This window comes from Pseudopodoces humilis, chromosome 2 (genome assembly GCF_049639895.1).
Source record: "Pseudopodoces humilis isolate 2021_Gansu_Grassland_sample_001 chromosome 2, ASM4963989v1, whole genome shotgun sequence".
In the NCBI taxonomy this organism is placed as follows: Eukaryota; Metazoa; Chordata; class Aves; order Passeriformes; family Paridae; genus Pseudopodoces; species Pseudopodoces humilis.
This window is the reverse complement of record NC_142201.1, coordinates 29,787,146-29,807,359: the sequence shown is the minus strand read 5'-3', so window position 1 is coordinate 29,807,359 and position 20,214 is coordinate 29,787,146. Positions and strand designations below refer to the sequence as shown.

General features: G+C 43.3%; 1 long non-coding RNA gene across 1 annotated transcript; it reads left to right on the top strand.

The window, feature by feature from the left end:
* The first annotated feature begins 13,995 nt into the window (after positions 1 to 13,995).
* On the top strand, positions 13,996 to 16,901 carry LOC148184825 (uncharacterized). Its single transcript, XR_015771951.1, has 3 exons — positions 13,996 to 14,192; positions 14,817 to 14,950; positions 15,058 to 16,901. It is a non-coding gene; the product is annotated as an uncharacterized LOC148184825 (long non-coding RNA).
* The last annotated feature ends 3,313 nt before the right edge of the window (positions 16,902 to 20,214 follow it).

The window sequence follows — 20,214 nt, the reverse complement described above, 5'->3', positions numbered from 1 at the left end:
GCACAACAGAAACTGATAAATCCTGATTATTATTACATAGCAGCACTCTTCTCATGACATGGGACTATCCCAAATGCTATCAGATTTGATGCTTCACTGTGTTCACCTACAACTTCATACTGTCTAGGAAAAAAAACTCTTCCTCCCCGTAGAAGCCTACACTGCATATTTTGCTTCTTTTGCTTGTTCACATTGAATTGTGCTTTTGAGTGACCTGTGATCACATGGACTGCATTCCTTTTGGAGGAAACTAGAGGAGCTAGGGGTGAATAAAAAGGAGAGGTGGGACTTCAGACTGTTTCCTTTGCAGTCTCTTCTTCCAGCAGGGTTTTAAAACCATACCTGCCTTCCCCTTTTTTATGTGGTCTAATGGGGTTTGTGAGCTCTTGGACCACTGAGAGGACTGAGGTTCGGAAGAGAACCAGGGCTGCATGTAGGTTGTCCCAGGCTGCTTAGCTGTGGGGAGCCAGATATCCTGTGCCTGGGAATGATAACTGCCACCCCAGGTAGTAGTTTTGTCTTTCCTGGAAAAGAAGTGGGCCTGGTCTGCCTGGGTGATTTATGCAGAAGAAGGGGGAGAGTACCTGCTCCCTACTGTCAGGGGTATAGCAGGGGCTGCCTTGCAGTTTCATAGGTAGCTGTATTTTGGAACAGCAATTCGGGAGAAATGGAGACATTTTGATCTCCATCTTTTATCCTTAACTGCTTAATCTGCTGAAATGTTGGAGGATGTCACTGGAGCATGCCATGCTGAAAGGGGCAGATGTGGGAATCCTCACAAACCAGAAGAGGCTGAATATCCTGCCCAGCTGATGAGACCCACAGAGCATCATTTCAAATGGTATCTATGCTTCTCACTCTTTGGCTAGGTGTGAAAACAGCTTTATGTAACGTTATTATTTTTCCTGCCAATCATATTGCCGTGCTCAAGGCCTTTTGTAGAAATTAGGTCTCTGCAGGAAACAGATAACGAGGTCTGTTTAACCTTTTGGCAGAGCAGGAGCTGTGGAAACACAGTTGAGGGAATGAGCTTTAGCTTAAAAGGAAGCTGGCTGCTAAATAGCAAACCAAAACAGCCGATTAATATACATTGCAGAAAGGGTAATATAATGGGAAAAAATAACTGGAGAGTATGAACTCTCATTTGCTAAGGCTTGGGGCACTGTTGCTAAATGCACATCAATATTTTGCAGCCTGTCAATAGTTGGTGTCAGATCAATGCTCACTTTTCATCAGTGTGAGAAGGGTCTTTCTGTCAGCTATCATGGGAGAAATGAGAGGCAGTGGTCCTGTAAACAGTGCTGAGGCTTGTATGAGTTACTGTCCTGCATACTTCTGTGAGAGCATCCCTGACTCATCCCACACTGCAGCCGTGCCAGGAGGGGGAGTAACCCTGGGCCATAGATGGGGGCAGATGATTTGCCATCAGTGGACAGTCACTCTGGAGTTTTTTGTGTGAAATCTAAGTGCACCACTAGCAATAAAGATATCTCTTCATGGTGCAAGTCTGAAGTCTGCTGCTTAGCCAGGCCATGAGTAGTTGCATTAGGTTCATGGCAGGCTGCCCTGATCTGGATAAGTTACCATTCTGATTTTTTAATTTTTTTCCCCCAAATCTTTTCACAATATGGACTCCCCAAACCTGCAGGGCAGTGTTCTACATCAATTTCACATGCAGAGGGAAAGCCAGGTGTTACACAAGCAGGGCAAGCCATGGTTAAGCTGGCAGTTCTCCAGGTACTGAATCCAGCCAGGTCCCACAGTCAGGGACCTGTACATAGATGGAATCATCTGCAGGACTGTGGCTGCAGATGGTGAAATGAAAGGGAGTTCTTTGAATGGCTCTGCTGTCCTATACCTGTTTTGGCCAGGTCCTACTTTCCCAGGGTTCAGCTCAGCCTCTCTTGCCTCCTCCTTGTGGCTGTTCTATCAGCTGCTTTCCCAAATATGCCCAGGTGGATATTTGATTTGCCTTGTTGCCAGGAGTAATTTAACTTAGGTGAGATGACTCACTATGAGAAAGCTGGGTGTGTGCATCCAGCTCTGTTGGATCAGTGCACAGGATGGGCACACAATGTTAAGCCACAACTTAGCCTGACATCTGAACATTAGTATTTATGTTTGTAGAGTTCATGAAGAAAGCCATCTTGATCTACAGCGATTCTCATGAAAGTTAAGGTGCACTTTTTATTCCTGTTTTAAAAACTCACGTTCAGAATAAGTTGACTTTGTGCTCTGGAAATCTGGGGAAGTTGATCTGCTTTGCTCACAGGCAATGAGAAATGAAAATTCTAACAGAAATGTCAGTAACTTGGTTTTGAGTCGCTCTACTTTTACAAAGGGGGTAAAATCCCTCACCATTATATGAACATTTTGCTGCATATTTGTTGGGATTGGATTATGTCTAAAGAAACTTTACTCTCACTGAGATCAAAGGAGAATTCTTCCCTCTCATTGTAAAACTAACATATTCCCTGTCAATTGTTTGGAAGGCAGTTGAACTCATTTCTCATTTCTTATTACAGCCCATTATAAATCACTCCTCATTTCAATCTCATTTAGTTAATTCGGTCATCAAAGGGTTGTAGGAGGCATAAAGTATTTTATTGATGTATTTAGCTCTTAACAGAATTAAAAAGAAATATTGAACTTCTTAGGTCTCTTGATTTGCAGATGGCTCTTGTGATGCAGGAAAAAGCTTCATTCCTTCCTGTAGAAGGCAGAACCATTAAAAAATGAAAACCAAACAGCAAGAGACTCTCAGCAAGAGACTCTCTCCAGGCTTCTGTGGGAGACTGATTAACAATATGACTTGTTTTCATATACCATGTTAAAAATTTCATCTCTTGACAACAGGCCAAATTTTTCAGGACTTCAGATTAGTTTGAATTTACAGAGCTGACTGAAGAAACTGAGGTCTGATAAAAATGTCAAGAAAAATATCAATTCTGAAGTTGTTTTTATTTAACACTTCAAATGTTAAATAAAGAAGAAACTGTGATCTAAGGTAGAGCAGTCCATATAAAAGTTATTAATGAACAATGAGATATATGTAATTATGCATATTTGTAAGCCTCTGCTGCAATATGTCTCCTGTAAAAAGTATTCCAGTATTCCATCAAACACAAAGCTGATTCTTGTAAAGGCAAAAGTTACAGTATTTGCTAGTGAGAGCAAGTCTTGGATTTTCAGACAGCCATTGCCTACCCCCACAGAAAGTGACTCATGCTATAGCATGTGTCATCCTGATCCCCCTCCCCTCAATATCCATGGGAGTACTTTCATTTACAAGGAGGGCAGCAAAGACAGGTACTGAACTCCTTTCTGCATGACTGCAGCTTATCCTTTTGGGAATTTGTACAGACCATTTGGGGATGTTGGGAAGCTTCATTAATTACCTGTCCATGTGCGGATGATTTCTGTTAAGCTGAAAGCAGGGATATCCTGGATCCTCCAAACTGGCTGTCACTTCTTGTGGTTTAGTTGTTGGTCTCAGGTGATTATAAGAGAAATTGTGAGGGCTGCCTCCATGGCAGAGAATCCCAGTAAAAGACACTTGCAAAGATCTACCACAACAGTAAGGCATCAACTACAGTCTTTAACAAGAAAGTGCTGGTGATAAAAGGGTGCAAAGTTTTGTGGGATGTAGCAAATCCAGGAGAACATGCAAAATGTGGATTGGGTTTCCTGTCTGGTAAATGTCCCCAAACTTCTCCAGCTGTGGTGTGTTCGCTCTGATTATGCCTATCTAGAAAATTTAATAGTCCTGAGGAATGGGATGTGAACCAGATCTTATGAGGTGAACCAAGTCCGGATCAAAGGTTTCATCCTGGAAGAGCTTGAAGAAGTTTTTTTTGCTTGTCTTCCTTCTCCCCCCGAGACAAAAGTGAAGGTGAGAGCCCTTGAAGTAGTGGAGAAGATGAAGGGCAAGAGGCACAGGCAGGATAAAAGGAGCTCAAATGGGAAGCTTAAAAGAGAAGTCTGACCATTGCTGGAGAGGAAGGGTAAAGGTGAAGAAGATAATGAAGAAAAATTTTAGAGCTTGCATTATGATGAAGATTCAGGAGAATTTGGTGTTCTGGTAGATTGAGAGAAGCACTGTTCTCAAAGATGGACTTTGTGTATGTAGCTGGAGACCGTGCAGGATAGCAGAGTGGATGGCAGCATTAAATCACAGAGGAAATTTCATGCAGACCCATGAAAACTTCTTCCCTTACTTCAATGTATAGGAATAAAAAAGGTAAGCATGCATGCTCTGAACCACAAAGAAATGTTGGGGGTGTGCAAGTGAGCACCACTAAGAGCAGAAATCAGGCAAGTTTTCAATAAGTAAAATTGATTGGCAAAAATTTAGTCATGTGCAATTCAAGCCAGGAAAAGATAATGCTGTATTATTTGCATGCTAATAAGCTGTGTTTAGCATAAGCTCAGGAAAAGCTATGAATCTCTCAGGTGAGAAGCACTGTTTATATAGTTTTACAATACACAGTAAGCACTAGTGGCATTATGGCATCTGGCACATGCTACAGATCCAGCCCAGTGGGTAATAACAGGCTTTCTCTACATTATGATGTCAAACGGCATTTTCAGTTCAAAAACACTACTACACTGTCATTTTCAAAGTTAGCTGGTGCCCTATGCATTTGTGTTGTATTATAAAAGAGATACCAGTTTCATTTAAATACAGTTGAGTAACAATCTCATCACTGGCTTATCCGTAGCAGTCCCATGTTGAATGCAGCTAGAAAAAGGAGGAGAAAAAAAAAAATCTCTTTGTCCTTTTACTGACAAGTAGCTGACACTTCAGGCCTTACAACCTCAGGCGTCTCCTGGTGACAAAATGGTGACCAAGGGTTTTGGTGGCCCTTCTGCAAAACATACAAACCCCTGTCCTCTTCCTCTCCTGGTGGTAAGATAACCAGTGAGAGCATGGACATCTTCACAACTAAAATACCAGCATGCTTCTGTCACTGGGCTCCAATCAGGAAAATCTTTATCATCAAAGCCACACCAGCTGTAACTGTCACTCAAATCTGTGTGGGATTTCACTCAAACACGTGGGATTTCCTTGCAGAGTTGTCCAAGAAACTGGACCCTGGATTGCACGTCATGCACCTTCTTCTGAAATGCAGATAATGCCCTGGAGATCCAGGTGTTCAGCTGGATACAGGCAGGGGGAAAGTGAGAGTTTCTTGCAGTCTCAGCTTTCCTCCCTAGAGGTCCCCTCAGAAAGCCCAAGTAGTTTTCCCTGGTACAAAGGACCCCTTGGAATGGGGCACCTCCCTGCGGTGACAGAGGGGTTGCATTGTCCCCATGCAGTGTTGGTGCATTTCACTCCATCACCCCATCGAAAGGGAAGCATGTGCAAACCAGAGTGAGGGAGGAGGGGACCCTGGCTGAGAGCGAGCAGCTGATGGGGTACTCAGGTCCACCAGGATCCAGGGAGTGCTTGGAGTCACTGGCTCACCCTCCAGCTTCGTTGGCAGACAAAAACTTACCTGGAGCAGACCTTTCCACATGAAGCAGATATTTAAGAGTGTGGATGGCAAGATAGTGTGGAAGTCCTGAGAATTATGGGGGCCCTGATTTCTCACACACCTCTGCAGAAGGACCCCCAGGCTGCTGTGATACACATTGCTCTGTGTTTTAGGAAGAACATGCAATGGATGAGACATAGAAATGGGATTGGCGTCTCCTGTTATAGCTGTGGCAACTCTCCCTTACATAAAAAACAAAGCTTCTCTGGGTCTCATATTTTTCACCAGCAGAATTCCTGGTGACCATATATTGGTATTTTAAATATTCTTCACGAGGAGAATGTTCCTGTTTACTGACCATATATTGGTATTTCAAGTTTTTCTGTAATTTATATCTTAGCAGTGAGCTATGAAGCACTGTGTGAGGGCAATTGCTGAACTAGAGTAGTTGTTTTTTTTATCTGTCCATCTGTGCCAGGTTTTTCTGCACAGGAGTTCTCTGCTATGGCTGTACTTACTGTGAGTCTGCATGGCTTCCAGCACATGCAGATAGTCTGTGAATAAATGCTGCTATTCCACTTGTTAAAGAACAAAAGCTTCTGTAGAACTTTGTCAGTCCTGGTTTTCCATTTTATTGATTTCATTGTAATACAGCTGGATTTCTCCATTAAATATACTTAATCAAGGTCCTGGGCAGACAAAAAGGAAAAATGTGCTAGCCCAGAAAGCAGTTCAGATCTTGTTATCATTGCATGATGACTGGAACAGCTGATGCTGTTTAGGGATACTTCTCCATTCAAGGGCTTGAACTCTGCTGGAGTTTTCATGAGAGGCAAGAAGGGTGACCAGGTTTTGCAGTATCATCTCTCACAAGCATGCCGGGTACTGAGTAAATGCAATTGTGCACAAGATGGCAGTGTTCTCCACGAAAAGGACCTTTCCTTCCCTCCTTGCTAAAGTCTGCCTGTGTGCTTTGAGACATAATCTGGTTTCAGTAAAATACCAATGGCAGCACTTGAGGTGTTCAGTTCTACGGTGTGAATACAGAGAGTGAGATACGCATACTATTTGTATGTTCAAATGTGTCTCACTGCAGGCATGTGTAAACCTGTGCACAGATTTCTAACAGCTCCAGTGAATGCACCTGACAGCAGATTGTTTTTTCTGCTTTCTGGCCTGACTGCTACTGCACTTAAATCTAAAGTCTAGATGATTAACTTTGTAAGACTGTTCTTTGGGAAGAATAAATCTGCACCATGTTGGTCACAATAGCTGACTCTAAACACTTCTGATTCACCCATCACCACAGATCCAGACATCTTGTCCACAAAAACTATCACATCTAATCAGTCTCCAGAAAGAACCTGGATCCAAATCCAAAAGACTGAGATGTAAGCTTAACCTGGATCCAAATCCAGAAGACTGAAGTGTGAGCTTAACCTGGATCCAAATCCAGAAGACTGAGGTGTGAGCTTAACCTGGATCCAAATCCAGAAGACTGAGGTGTGAGCTTAACCTATCTGTAGCAAGGCAGGTGCATCCCAATGTATGAGACATGAAAGTCTTCACAGGACTGCAAGTTCCTTGTCGCTGTTCCTGTCTGAGGTAAGATCATTTTCATGCCTTTCTCTAGTATCATCTACACTCCTCTGAAGAAACACCTGCATAAATAGATTACTTTCACTGCATGAGCTACATGGATTATGCATTAAGACTCACATGATTTACAGAGTAGGGAGCACCATGGACAAGAGGTGGATACCACTAGACTGAGAAAATCATCTTAAGAATCTGAGGGCTAGTAGTGTTAAGAAAGACCAAAAAACTTAAACAAAAAAGTTGTATTGAATAATGGTTTTGATTGAAAAGACTATTCATCAGTAGCAATCCAAATTGATCAGACAAATATGTAAGAGTCCCTTCAGGGATTTTTGATTTTCTGATCACTCAGAAGAGTCTGTCGCTTGGCACTGCAGGTACCAATTGGGGTGGGTGGCTGCCACCCCGGTGGTGCAGAGACACCCTGGCAGGAGGCATGAGAACACCCTCCCTGTGCCTGTGGACATCGGCCCCCTCAGCAGGCACTGCTGTGGAGCAGCAGCACCCCCTCTCCTCCCGACAGCTGAGCTACCTGCGAGGATGTTGGCTATCCCACTGCAGCTCTGCTCCATGGGGGAGCTGGACGGAGGCACTGGGGAGGACTTTCCAGGAGAGCAGCAGAATCTGCCATCTCCTCCAGCAGAAACTAATTTCTAGACTTGGTGAGGGCACATCAAGGTGCAGCCCCGTGCATTGCTCAGTAATTGAGGGTTAAGCACCCTCTATCTGCACGAACAGCGGTGCATAATCGTTTGAGGAGCTTTTCAGTGTCTATCCCTCAGGAGCAGAGCAGGAGTGATTTTAGCCTTAATGTGATACCTCTTAAAATGTTTTTGTCCCGGCTCTCTGCTACAGGTGGCAATTCATCTTCACTTCATGGGTTCACTTTCCTCTGATCTTTCTGAAGACACATTTTTTCATAACAGTATTGCTTTGAAACTTTGTTTACAGACAAAGTCAAACCCTATTTTTTTATGGCTAAAGACCATCAAATATGAAGATGAGGGAAGAAATAAAACCTGGACAGTTTAGAAATGAGAGCTGGACTCTGGCTGAGCACACTAAGAAATGGTCAAAGAGAACCCAGCTAGAACCTCTTTAGCTCGTAGCATCCTATTAATGAGAGAGACAGGGTAGACATCATATCTTACAGTCAAGGGAGGAGGATGTATGGTCTCTCAAGTCTTAGGATTTAATGTTGTGCTTTGCAGACCTGTAGATTCTCTGTGAGATTTCAGGATTTGATGTCTTGGTTGTTTGTTTATTGCTTGGATTGTGGATAGTTAGAACAGAAAGAAACCCCACATTTTACCAAGGTGTAACTGAAGTTCCTTTAAATGGACTGTCCGCTTCTCCTTCAGAGCCCTGCCCAAGTGGGATTCTGCAGTTTAGGTTTCTAAGCTTGGTTTTCTAATCTGCAGTAGGCACAATCCACAATTTGTACTGTTCATGTGAAGCAGAACTCCAAGGTGCTCTCCAGGGGCATATGCATGGCATAGGTGTCCACAGTGGGTCAGGAAATTTCTTGGTTTAGGTGTGTGCAGTGCCCACAAATAGCTATGGCCTGTTCCCACAGCCGGAGCACCCCATACATCTCCATTCCTGTATGTGATTGACATTCAGTTATTAGAACCTCCATAGAGCTTTTCAAACCTTAAATAACCCAGCCTCATAATCACTCTGGGAGGTAATTAAGCTGCCTGGTTATCAACAGTAGAACTGAAATGTAGAGTTGGGATCTAAATTTTGGATGAGATATCCTTTTTTTTTTTTGCAGGTCAGGTCACAAAACATTAATACATGTAGTGTGATGTCGCCCTGAAAAAAAAAAAAAAGCAGGATTTCTGCTCCTATCATATCTCAACATCAATATTTGAGTTAGATGTTTAGGAAGCTCCAATATCCCAGCCCTGTTCTCAGAACATCTTCCCATAAGGCAGAATCCCAATGTATCTTGCTAGAAAAATGAACAGAACAGGATGTTTTATAAAATCCAAACTGTACCAAGATCATTGTAATTTGAAGAACATCACAAGCATGATTCCATGTCTCAATGCACTGTTAGTGTCTCTCTTTGTATGAGGTTTTACCATAATCTGTGATGGACTAAACTTTTTTTTTTCTTTTTTCTTTTTCTTTTTTTTTTTTTTTTGCCATGGCAACCTCACTATGGTGATTTCAGGGTTAGGGAACTTTATATTTATCTTGACCAGCATGAGGAAGTCTGAGCCTCATTAACTGAGGAAGGTGGATGGATAGCATATGGAACACACCTCACACAAGAAGGCGCTTCCCTTCCCAGGGCAACTGGGTCATTTGTATTATCTACATGAGCTCCGATTTTCCTTTAGGAAATACTGAGTTGCTAACTGCTCTCTCTGTCCCAAGGGAAGAAAATCCAGACAGATGGCTTCAGAGAAACCTTGCATCTTTAAGGGAAGATATCCTCCTGGAACAATAATTAATGCTGGTGGGACATTTTTTTCTTTCTTTCTTTTTTTTTTTTTTTTTTGAGAAACTTGGAAAGAATTCAGTATCACCAGAGGGCATTAACACAGAGCCTTGCAGAGGACAGAAAAAGATAAAGAGGGGAAAAAATAGCTAGCACAAAGCAGTGATCCTATTAAAATGACATTGAAGAATTCTATTAGTGCTCTTTGCCCCCTCGCCTGCTGCCTTCGAAGATTCGAGGCGAAACACAAGTGCTTGTCAGTCAGACAAAGCCTAGTAATAATCTCTGCTAAAAGGTGACATTCACAGACTGCAGAGGGACACATGGGGCTCCAGGCTCTGGGCTGACCACGTCAAGAGGCTGCTGGCAGAAACCCATATCTGGCTGTGGATGCCAGCAGCCCAGGCTGGAGGCAGAGGATGGTGGGGCAGATGTGGGTTAGGGCTGCTCACCACCCCGAGGCTCAGCAGCTCTGCCTGTATCAGTGGGTCTGAGCAGCACCACTGACACTGTGCCACTATTGTCTCCACAGGAAAGGAGCCTGGCATTATGCAGGCTTTTATGGAGCACTGGGCAAGTGGGGTGAACTTCATCCTCATTCTACCATAGCTGAAACACCTTCCTCTGCTGCTATGCAAGGGTCTCTGGTAAAACCTCATCCCTATTCAAATGGCACTGTTTTGAGCTTTGGATGTGTTGACTCTTATTATTGATGAGGGTCATTAGAAGCGCACAAGTATAAGAGAAGAAAAGCAAGATCCTAAGCTAGTCTTTTCAAACAGAAGGAACAACTACCTTGGATGTGTTGCTTAGTTTGACACTGTGTGCTATATCCCAGGGTTCTCCAAAGCAGTGGTGACTTTGGGAACCATAAAAACTGAGACTAAGGGTTGCTCTCTGCCAAAGATCACTGGTAAAACACAAGAACTCATTCCTCACTAGCAGCTAAACCTTCTTTTAACTTCCTGAACCTCTTCTGCTGGTACATTTCAGCAAATTTGTTTATGTATGAGTATCTAGTGCACCATGCACAGGATTAAGAATGTTTTCTTTTCCTAGACACATTCAAATTAAATCTTGATTTCTATTAATTTCTCTCTCACACAGTTTTTTTAGTAATAAAGTCTGCTTGGATGAGGATCAAAGGGATAGTTTATTGCTCTTTGTTAAAAAGTAGGTTCTCTGGAAATAACTAAATGTAGCACAGAAAACTCATACACCATCTTGTCTGTTTTACTCAGCAGAGATAATGTCTCAGCTGGAGTACTTTGTGTAGCACTGGGCACTGCATCCCACAGAGATACAGCCCAGCTGGAGTGAATCCAGAAGGGATGCAGGAAGGATCAGAGGGCTTGAAATCATGACCTACCAGAAAGAATTACTCCATTTGGGTTGCTTTTCTTAAAGGAAAGAAGATTAAGGATGGGGGAAGGGAGAATGATAATATTCCTCAAATATGCAAAAGACTGCTGCTAGGAGAAGAGGAAAAAAATTTTCTCCCTGTGAAAAGCAAAAGAAATAATAGGTTCATATTGCAGCAAGAATAACTTAAGTTAGGCATTACGTAAAAGCTCTCTAGCAGGATGGAAAATGAAGCACTAGACAGGATCATCTGGGGAGACATGCCACAGACCTCACTGGGAGTCTTTAAAACCAAATTAAGTAACTGTTCCTCTTGGACAAAGGAAAGGAACAGATGACTTCGGGAGTTATAGGCATTATTATTAATTTGACATTTTATAGGAAAGTAATTCACCTGGAAATTCAGCTACTGGTAAAGTGGCAAGTTTAAAAAGAAAATAATAAAGTTTTTATTAATGCTTTTCTATAGCTTTACTGGGCACATCATATTAAAACATTAAAAGGTAACACAAAAACGGCAGCACATAAAGGGGAGAGTTTGTATGTTTCGGATGCACTTGGCATTTCTGAGCCACTGATGTACCGAGGGGCACTTGGAGCAGTATTGCTCTCCAGAAAGCTCACCTCTTTCCAGATCATCCAAGTGAGGAAAGCAGATTTCCTGCCTTCTTCAGGGAGCCTGGAACTGCCAAAGGTGGTGTGGACAGTATTATCGGGGCAATCCAGAAAGGAGAGTTACACCTGCTCTAAATGGTGGCTAAGCACTGAGCTGGAATGTCAGAGGATGGAAATGGAAACAGGTGATAAGAAGATTGCCAAGTTGGCCCCTGCAGCTGAAAACATCCTGGCAAAAGTCCTCCCCTGCTTCTCTGCTGCAACCTCTCAATCACTCTTGGTACAGCCCTTGTAATGCTCTGCCAAATAGGATTACACTCCAGCAGAGGGAGAATTTACACATTCCATAGGACTTGATGACATAGCAATTGATAAGGGCATGCCACTGTATTAACTGGAAAAAAATCCATATCTATTAGGGGCTGGCTGGGTGAGAAAAGGAGAGTTACATCCCCCTGCTTGGTTTCAAGCCCAAGTAACCTTTGTCTGTGTGCAGGGAGAGTCTCCTTGCGAGCCTTGTGCTTGTTAGAATTTAATTGCTTGCTGGTTGTGCTGCTGGCGAACTGGTGCAAATAGAGATGATCCCTCATTAATGCAGAAGCTTACATGAGGCCAGCTCCAAGGAATAATTGCAGTCGTGTCTAAACACTCTCTGGTCCAAGTTTCCTTAAACCAGAACGGCATTTTCTTAACATATCTCAACAGAAGGAAAACTCAGAATTAAATCAGTCTGGTAACTGTTTCCTCACCCTCTAGATACTTTTCAAAGTAGTTCTTCTGCGTTTGTCTTAGAGGGTATTTGTGTCCTGGAACTGCTTAAAAATCCATTTGGAAACACATCACCAGGCAAGAGGTCAAGGGGCCAACAGCCACTATTAATTGTCTTGCAGCCAGGCAGGAGAAGAAATGCTGCCCTTCAGCCTGGCTGGGATGGAGACAGTGCAGCACAGGAGTAAACAGCTGCAAAGAGCTGTCAGGAATGGAGAAAGCTACACCTACCTTTTGCATTTTTAGCCTTGTGTGGAGGAAAAAATGTGAAAAGCAAATGAGAAAACTCCACTTGCAGGAAGATACACGTGGATTTCTTCTCTTCCTCCTCTGAAGCTGAACACGTCAGTCCTCTTTCGCACGCGACGCGAGCTGCATGTTGAGACACCTTGTGATTATAAACTCTCCTCAGCAAAATTACTGAGGGTCAAGGAATCTGGAGACTCATGGGGTGACGTGATTGGCAGGACGATTAGGTCTGGACTGTGTTCTTTCATTTCTACTGGAAACTTGGTGTAATTACAGCTCCTGCCTCTGGCCTGTGTGATGCCAGAGGTTGGATGAGGTGATCAGAATCCTCCCTCTGGCCGTAAAATCTATTAACCTTGCTTTGCACTGCACATGGCTCAGGCACACAGAAATTCAATACCTGTCCACCATCTGAAAGCTCTCTCGTCAATGAGGGAGAAATAGAAGTACTGAGGTGAGCAGGGTTTCTCTCCATTTTCTTCCATTGAAATTGCTGGAAAGAAGCTCTCAGGTGAGGGAAGCAGGGCTGTGTTTTGGAGGCTCTAGGACAAGACTTGGGAGGAGTGAACCCCTCAGCTGGGGTGCTCTGCAGACCTGCTTGGCAAGTGATGGATATAGGGATCCCCATGCTCACTGAAGGTGCTGCTTCCTTGTTTAAAGGGGGTGGAAAAGGAAAATCTGGTGGGGACTTGCTACCCTCTCTTATAAAAGGAACGCTCTTGAGTACAGGAAAATTGGCTGTCCCAGAAACAGGCCAGAAAATCACCATACTCCAGAGACTGTAATCTTTATTTTTGCACATACAGGGCAGAAGGATTTTTTGAGTGAGGATCCTGCTTATTTACCAGCTTTCTGAGAGAGTAGTTTTTGGAGAAAGGGGCTAGTGAGACTTTCTAGTTAGTTTGGTAATCTGCCTTAACAAATGGGAGATTCATCTGCCTTAAGTTTGGTATGTAAAGGCTGAAGTGTTCAAGCCTGGGCCAGCCAGACTTTTACTCCCTTTCTAGGAAAAACAGAAGAAGAGATGGTAAAGACAGGAAAGACTACTGACCCTCTGGAGATGCCCATTTCCCTGTATCAGCTACACAGGGAGCCTGGGGTGACTACTTCAGGCTTCAACACCTGACTTTCAGGAATCCAAGGTTAGGTAAGATACACAGTAGCCATCAGAGTAAAACTGTCATGCCTTTCACAGATGATATTAATGTCATTAGAGAAAAAAGGTGCCACTGAGTAATCAATCCTTAGTTTAACTAGCTCCAAGCTATGAAGTCAGACAGCTCCAGCTGGAGGCCAAATCCAGCCTGTGGGCTGACTCCATCTGTCTTATTGTGCCTCTGCCGTGACTGGGTGGTGGGATGGGAGGTGATGGGGAGCAGCTGTTTGCACCCTGGGGGAAGTCCTGCGGTTCCTCCTGTTTCTACTGTGCTTAAGTGCAGCCAAACCCTCAGCTCAGGGCGGTGCTGTGTCCACATGACCTACGAGGGGAGGCTCCAAATGGGCATCTGGGCTCCAGGAACACAAAACAAAGCTTGGACCACCCTGTGAATTAGGTCATTCTTCTTGGCCAGAAAGAGACTTAGGAAAGTAAACATCTTGAAGCTTGTATTGCACAGCTCTTCTTTCAAAAGTCCAAATTAAGTGCTTGGATGTGCAGCCTGTCCTGAAAGGTAGCATTTGTGTGGCTGGGGTTCTTGCAATTTCCTTTGGAGGAATTTTCACAAAGAAAACAGAAGTTTGTGTTTTCTGACATTTGCTTTAACCAAAAGGCATTGTGAGGACTTTTACAGAATACCAATTATCCTCACAGGTTAGTGAGTGAGAGCTATGTACTTCATGTTGGCTGAGGTCACTGCACAGCAGGAAAAAGAATCAGAGCTATTCACAAACAGCCTATCCCAGAGCTGCAAATCTGATTTCTCCACTTTAGCTAGATGAGGGTTGTTAGCAGAAGTAGCATCTCTCCTTACATTCACTGATTCAGTTAGAAAAGAGTAGATTAGTTGTTGGGCTGTGATCAAGGTCTGAAACAGAACCTGGCAACCAGAAGAAGGGCTTCTGTTCCCTGGGGCTCATCTGGGCTTTTTTTTTTTTCCCCAGCTACATCAGCCAATCTAGGAAGAAATATTACCTCACTATTAACGATGACTTACATTTATCTCTGACAATCACAGCTATTGCAACATTGCTCTTAATTCCTATCATTATTCAAAAATTGCAAGGCTTAGAAGCCTCTAAAAATACTCTTTGTGCCTTTGTGTTTGTCAACAGCTTTATGTGCTTATGTTTTGCAGGTGATGCTGTTCATGCCTGGGAAACTGGTGCCATGAGACAGGTTGTGCTCTTGGGTCACCAGAGAAAACCTATTTGCCCCATGCTGGGCTCAGGGAGAGCTGGGTGCTCCAACTGGTCCGAGTATGGCTCAGAGGTGAGGTTTTATCAAAGCAAAGCAGTCCTTTATCTCAGAGAATCTTTTCCCTAAGATTCCTCTGTCTTGAGAAAGCTGTAGAGCAAAACAAACCCTTTCCTCCGTAGGTACCACACAACAAGCACACCTGCCTGGCAGCAGATGGACACCCACAGCACAAAGCAAGAGGACAAGAGGGATTTCCTGAAGCAAATCCAGGACTTGCTGAGAGACAGACACCACCACTCTGAGCTATAGGAGGGACAGACCATCTCCTATGACTGTTTTCTGAGTGGATCACTGAAAGCATGAATGAGCATTGTAATGTTATAGCACATCTTTTCAGTGGTGTGGAGCACAAAAATCCTATTCTCATATGGCAGTAATATGCAGTGTTTAACAAAAATATATAAAGTAAAGAAATTCAAGGTAAATTGGAGCAATTTACTCTCAATTTTTACTCATGTTACCTCTAATTCAGCAGATAGGTTTTCTGCCCCTCTCTCTAGTATGAAACAAAGGGTATATCTCTAATAGTGATAAAGCTGTACAGAACAGAATTTAGCCACCTACACAGCTTTAATCAAACATCTTTCACTACTTGAAAAGGGAATTTATAGAGGTAACAGCTTTTAAATTGACCACACTAGTGTTTCTGGGATAAGCTCTCCATCATTTCTTGGTATTTGTCTCCATCTGCCACATTAACCTTCCTCTGATTTCTCTCCTAAATGTCGGTTCAGCAGGGTCAGAGGCAGCCACAACGTGGCCAGGAGGACTCTGATGTGGTGCAGTTCTTTCCTCATTACCTGATTTGGCACACATTCGTGTAGCAGCTGAGACTGCTGCTCCTGAAACTTCCCCAGTTAGTTTGTCCCTTAAACAGAAGAACAGTGAAAAATGTCACTCTTCTTGATGAATACAGTTCTGCCACAGATGATTTAAGTCCCAGTCCTGTAACTCCTCACTAGTGTGTATCATCACTCTCTTTAACATTTCTATTGCTCTACACCACAACCGCGTAGGCGATGTCTATGCTGCAAACAAAAGAGGGTTAGGTACCAATGCCTTATCCTAAAGTCAAGTGGCTTATTTGGTACAGCTCCTGTATAAATATATATTTCCCATGCTGCAAGACTACTTACTTCAGTTTACAGAAGCTGAAGGAGAGAGTATCTGCTGTCTTTTCTAAATTTCAGTCCGTGTAGTCCTTAGCTCTAAATTGTTTGAAGCATAGTGTATAGATGTAGCATGTAGAATGAAACTTCTCATCAAACTCACTATTAAAAGAGCAGATTTTAATGCCAGGAAAAGTTCATCCTCAGTTAATGGTAGCCTCAGTACAATATTTAGGAAGTACATACAGGCACATGCATGTGCATGCACACACAACCTGCTCCTCTTTCTTAAGTTCTCTGGTCACTACATGTAAAGTGGAATCCTTATTTCTTTAAATAACTCATTTCTTCCTCTTTCAATGAACTTACTCATGCTCTTTGAACTTCAAGGTAGAAAAATCAAAAGCAGTCACTGTGTCTCTTAGGAGTTCTTGACCTACTTTGTACTGATCAGTTCTCATCTCCTACAGAAATGTGGAAACTGTGTCAGAAGGATTTACACAATAAGATGTTGAGAATGTTTCTTCTTTTAAATTTATGCATTTCAAGGAAGAGAACCTGAATGCAATATGCACAATCTTTAATACAATTGTGGGAAAAATGTCCATGCCAACAGATAATGTAAAAGATCCTCTCTGGGCTCAATGAGTTTTCTTGTGTAATTCAGAAAAGAGTCTTTGAATTCTTTCATGTTGGCAATAAAATCAAAACTATTGTAAAATGATTTTGTTGGCAGAAAAAGGGAAATTTGAAAACTTGGGGGAAGAAGGTAAAGCAAAATATTTTCTCACTTGAAGATAAAGTTCCACTAATCAGTCACTGATCAATGGTGTGGGATAAAGGCTCATAATAAATGTAATGATCTATTATGAACAGAGGAGTTAATCTTTTTTATATGTTGCTAAATAATCAAAGATCTGGTTAGACTACCCACCCCTCAACCTGTCAAATGCCATTAATTAAATCAGCAGTCCAGGACACTGATACACAGAGATTGGGACAAATTAGGTTTCATTGTGAGATAGCCCTTGAATTCTCTCCAAAACAAAGAAGGAAAACTAGCTACCTTCACAGCCTTTTTCTGTCCCCATTTCTCATCCTCTGTCTGGGACTTCCATAGCAATAGGGATTTCTCCTCCTGGCAGGCTCTGAGGACCACATCTAGGAATGCCACACAATAAGAAACTACAGTCACACAAAACTTTGGCACGGTGAATATACAACCTGCTGGAGAAGTAGCATCCTGCAATAATCAGAAGGAGTTTTTGTTAATGTCTTCAGGGGCTATTCTCATTAGGGGTCAGCTGCATGGTTGTCATTGTGCTCTCAGACACAAGTTGATCACAACTGTCAGTGCTGGTCATTCCTGTAAGGCCCATTAGGTTCTGTGCTAAAACATACAGCAAACAGCAATTAGTCCACTTGTTGCTTGGAAATGCCCTTGTTTCTGGCAGCAAACACTTCTCTACATGGATAAGTGTAGAGAGTGTATTGAACTGCCATTAAAACATCACCAGCTTTTTTGAATACAAAGGATTTAGATTTTGACACGTCCGTTAAGAGGTTCAGTGTCTTTTTGTGCCAATATCTCTGTGACCATGTGTGTGTTGTATTCATGTATGCACGTGCACGTGTTTTTTTTCACAAGCTTTTACTGTGGAAACTGAACAGCTGTATCTCTGTGTTCAGCACTTTGTGGGGACAAAAGCAAGGCAAACCTGCATCATTATTGTAATGCCTCCAGTTCAAGGGCAGAGCTCATCTTAAACCGTATGAGAGAAAGCCTGCCTGTAGGAGAAAAACTGATTTAAAGGATGTTGGATCCTTCAGTGACAATTGACTTAAAGCTACAGCGGCATCAGCATTGTCAGACAAGCGTGCGGCACCAAATGCTCTCCTCAGCACCACACCTTCTGTTCCCAGAGCTGCTACCGAGGCTTGATTTGGATCTTGCTCCTTTCTGCAATGTTTTTCTCCAGTTTGGATGTGAAATGTAGGGATGAGAGGGTCTATGCCATGCTTACCGAGTTGCTTGCCATGAGCTCCTTCAGACTGCTGGAGGTGGATGCCACACTAGGAATGGAAGTGTGTGGCCCAGGTTGATCTTCCTCCCAGCTGGCATGATGCCCTCTCCTGCCCTTCAGGCAGTCTGCTCAACTGCCTCCTGGAAAGACCATGAGCTGCTTCTCTGGAAGAAAGAAAGGGTGTGATAGGCAACTTCCATTTAAACCTGGCTTGTGGGAATGATTCGTGTCATCATGATGTGCTAAATACAGACAGACATATTCCAGTGCACGCAGTTGAATGCATCACACCTCTGTGTTGTTCTGAGCACAGCTATTAAAATAAGGAGAGTCTGAGAGACACTCTACATTATATATTAAAGCTACAGCTTGCTAGAGCCATTTCCTCTCCATTTTGTGCATGTACCAGCAGTAACCAGGTAACAGTAAACTGATTTACATTCCGGGAAGATTATCCGCAGTGATGTGCTCCATTAAATGGGCGGACGGTGGCTTACATTTCATAATGCATAGTGACATACTGGAAATGAAAGTGACAAAAATTATAGATAGCTGAAGATGTGAAAGAAAAGGCATGGAGAAGAGAGGCCCAGGGGCTTGCTTTTGCAAAATGCCAATCCAGGCTGTAACATACCTGCTCACGGGTCAGGTGCAAAGGATTGTAGTAAATGGGGCTACATCAGGCTTCTGACTGGTCAAGTGGGATTCCATCTTAGGCCCAGTTCTCTTCAACATCTTCATAAATTACTTGGATGCAGGACTCAAAGCGTTACTAAGTAGGCCGGCCTATGATACTATACTGGGAGGAGCTGTCAACAAATTAGAGGGCTGAGCAATCTCCAGCAATTTAGCAATGACAAGTTCTGGATCCTGCTCCCACCGCGGGGCAACTCTGGATGTGCAGCCAGACTGGGGAACAAGAGGCTGGACAGCAGTGCCATGGAAAGGGACCCGGGGGTCAATGGCACATTGAACATGAGCCAGCAGTGCCCTGGCAGCCAGGAGGGACAACCCTGTCCTGGGGGCATCAGGCACAGCATGGCCAGCTGGGCAAGGGAGGGGATTGTCCTGCTCTGCTCTGAGCTGGGACAGCCTCACCTTGAGTGCTGGGGGCAGTTCTGGGAGCCACAATATAAGTAGGATATAAGGCTATTAGAGAGTGTCAAAGGAGGGCTGTGGAGATGGTGAAGGACCTTGAGGGGAAGGCACATGAGGAATGACTGAGGTCAGTTTCTTTGTTCAGCTTGGAGAAGACTGAAGGGAGACATCATTACAGTCCTAAGTGGTGAAAGAGGCAAGAGGAAATGCAGACACTGATTTCTCTGTGGGGACCAGTGACAGGACACAAAGGAATGGCCTGAAGTTGTGTCAGAGGAGGTTCAGGTTGGATATCAGAAAAAGGTTCCTCACCCAGAGGGTGATTGGGCACTGGTACAGGCTCCCCAGGGAAGTGGTCACAGGACCAGTCTGACAGAGTGAAAAAGACATTTAGACAATGCTCTCAGGCACATGGTGGGACTCTTTGGGATGGTTTTTTGCAGGGCCAGGAGTTGGACTTGATGATTCTTGTGGGCTCCTTCCAGCTCAGGATGTTCTGTGATTCTGAGTGCTCCATTTTCCACTCAAGGTCTGTGAAAGGAGGGCACTGAGCCCCTCAGAGGAGTGCAGGATGGAGCTTCCATTTGGAAAGGAAATATTTATTTCTTTACCAATATAATCCTCTGCAACTTTTTTTTTTTTTTTTATGAAGGAGCATCTATGAATGTGTTTGAATGTATGAATTATTTGAGGATTTAGCTCAGCATAGGACTAGTTTGGAAAACAAGCCATTATTGACCCCAAAAATCAGGAAGGCAAGCAATGAAGACTGAAATGGATGGAACAAATAGAAATTGTGAAAAGAATCTCAGATGCCTGAGATTTTTATTAGACTGCATTTTTTTTAAGCCACAGGACACTTGAATACAGATAAATACTCTAACTGGGTCAGCTCACAAGCATTCAACAACTCCATATATTTCCTTGACTGCTCCTTGGATCACAGATTGTAACACTCCACAGTTAAATAAATAAATAAATAGGGCCATAATTTGTGTGTCCATGTTTCTAATGTCATTACTGGGCACTCTGGGGCCTTAGGGGT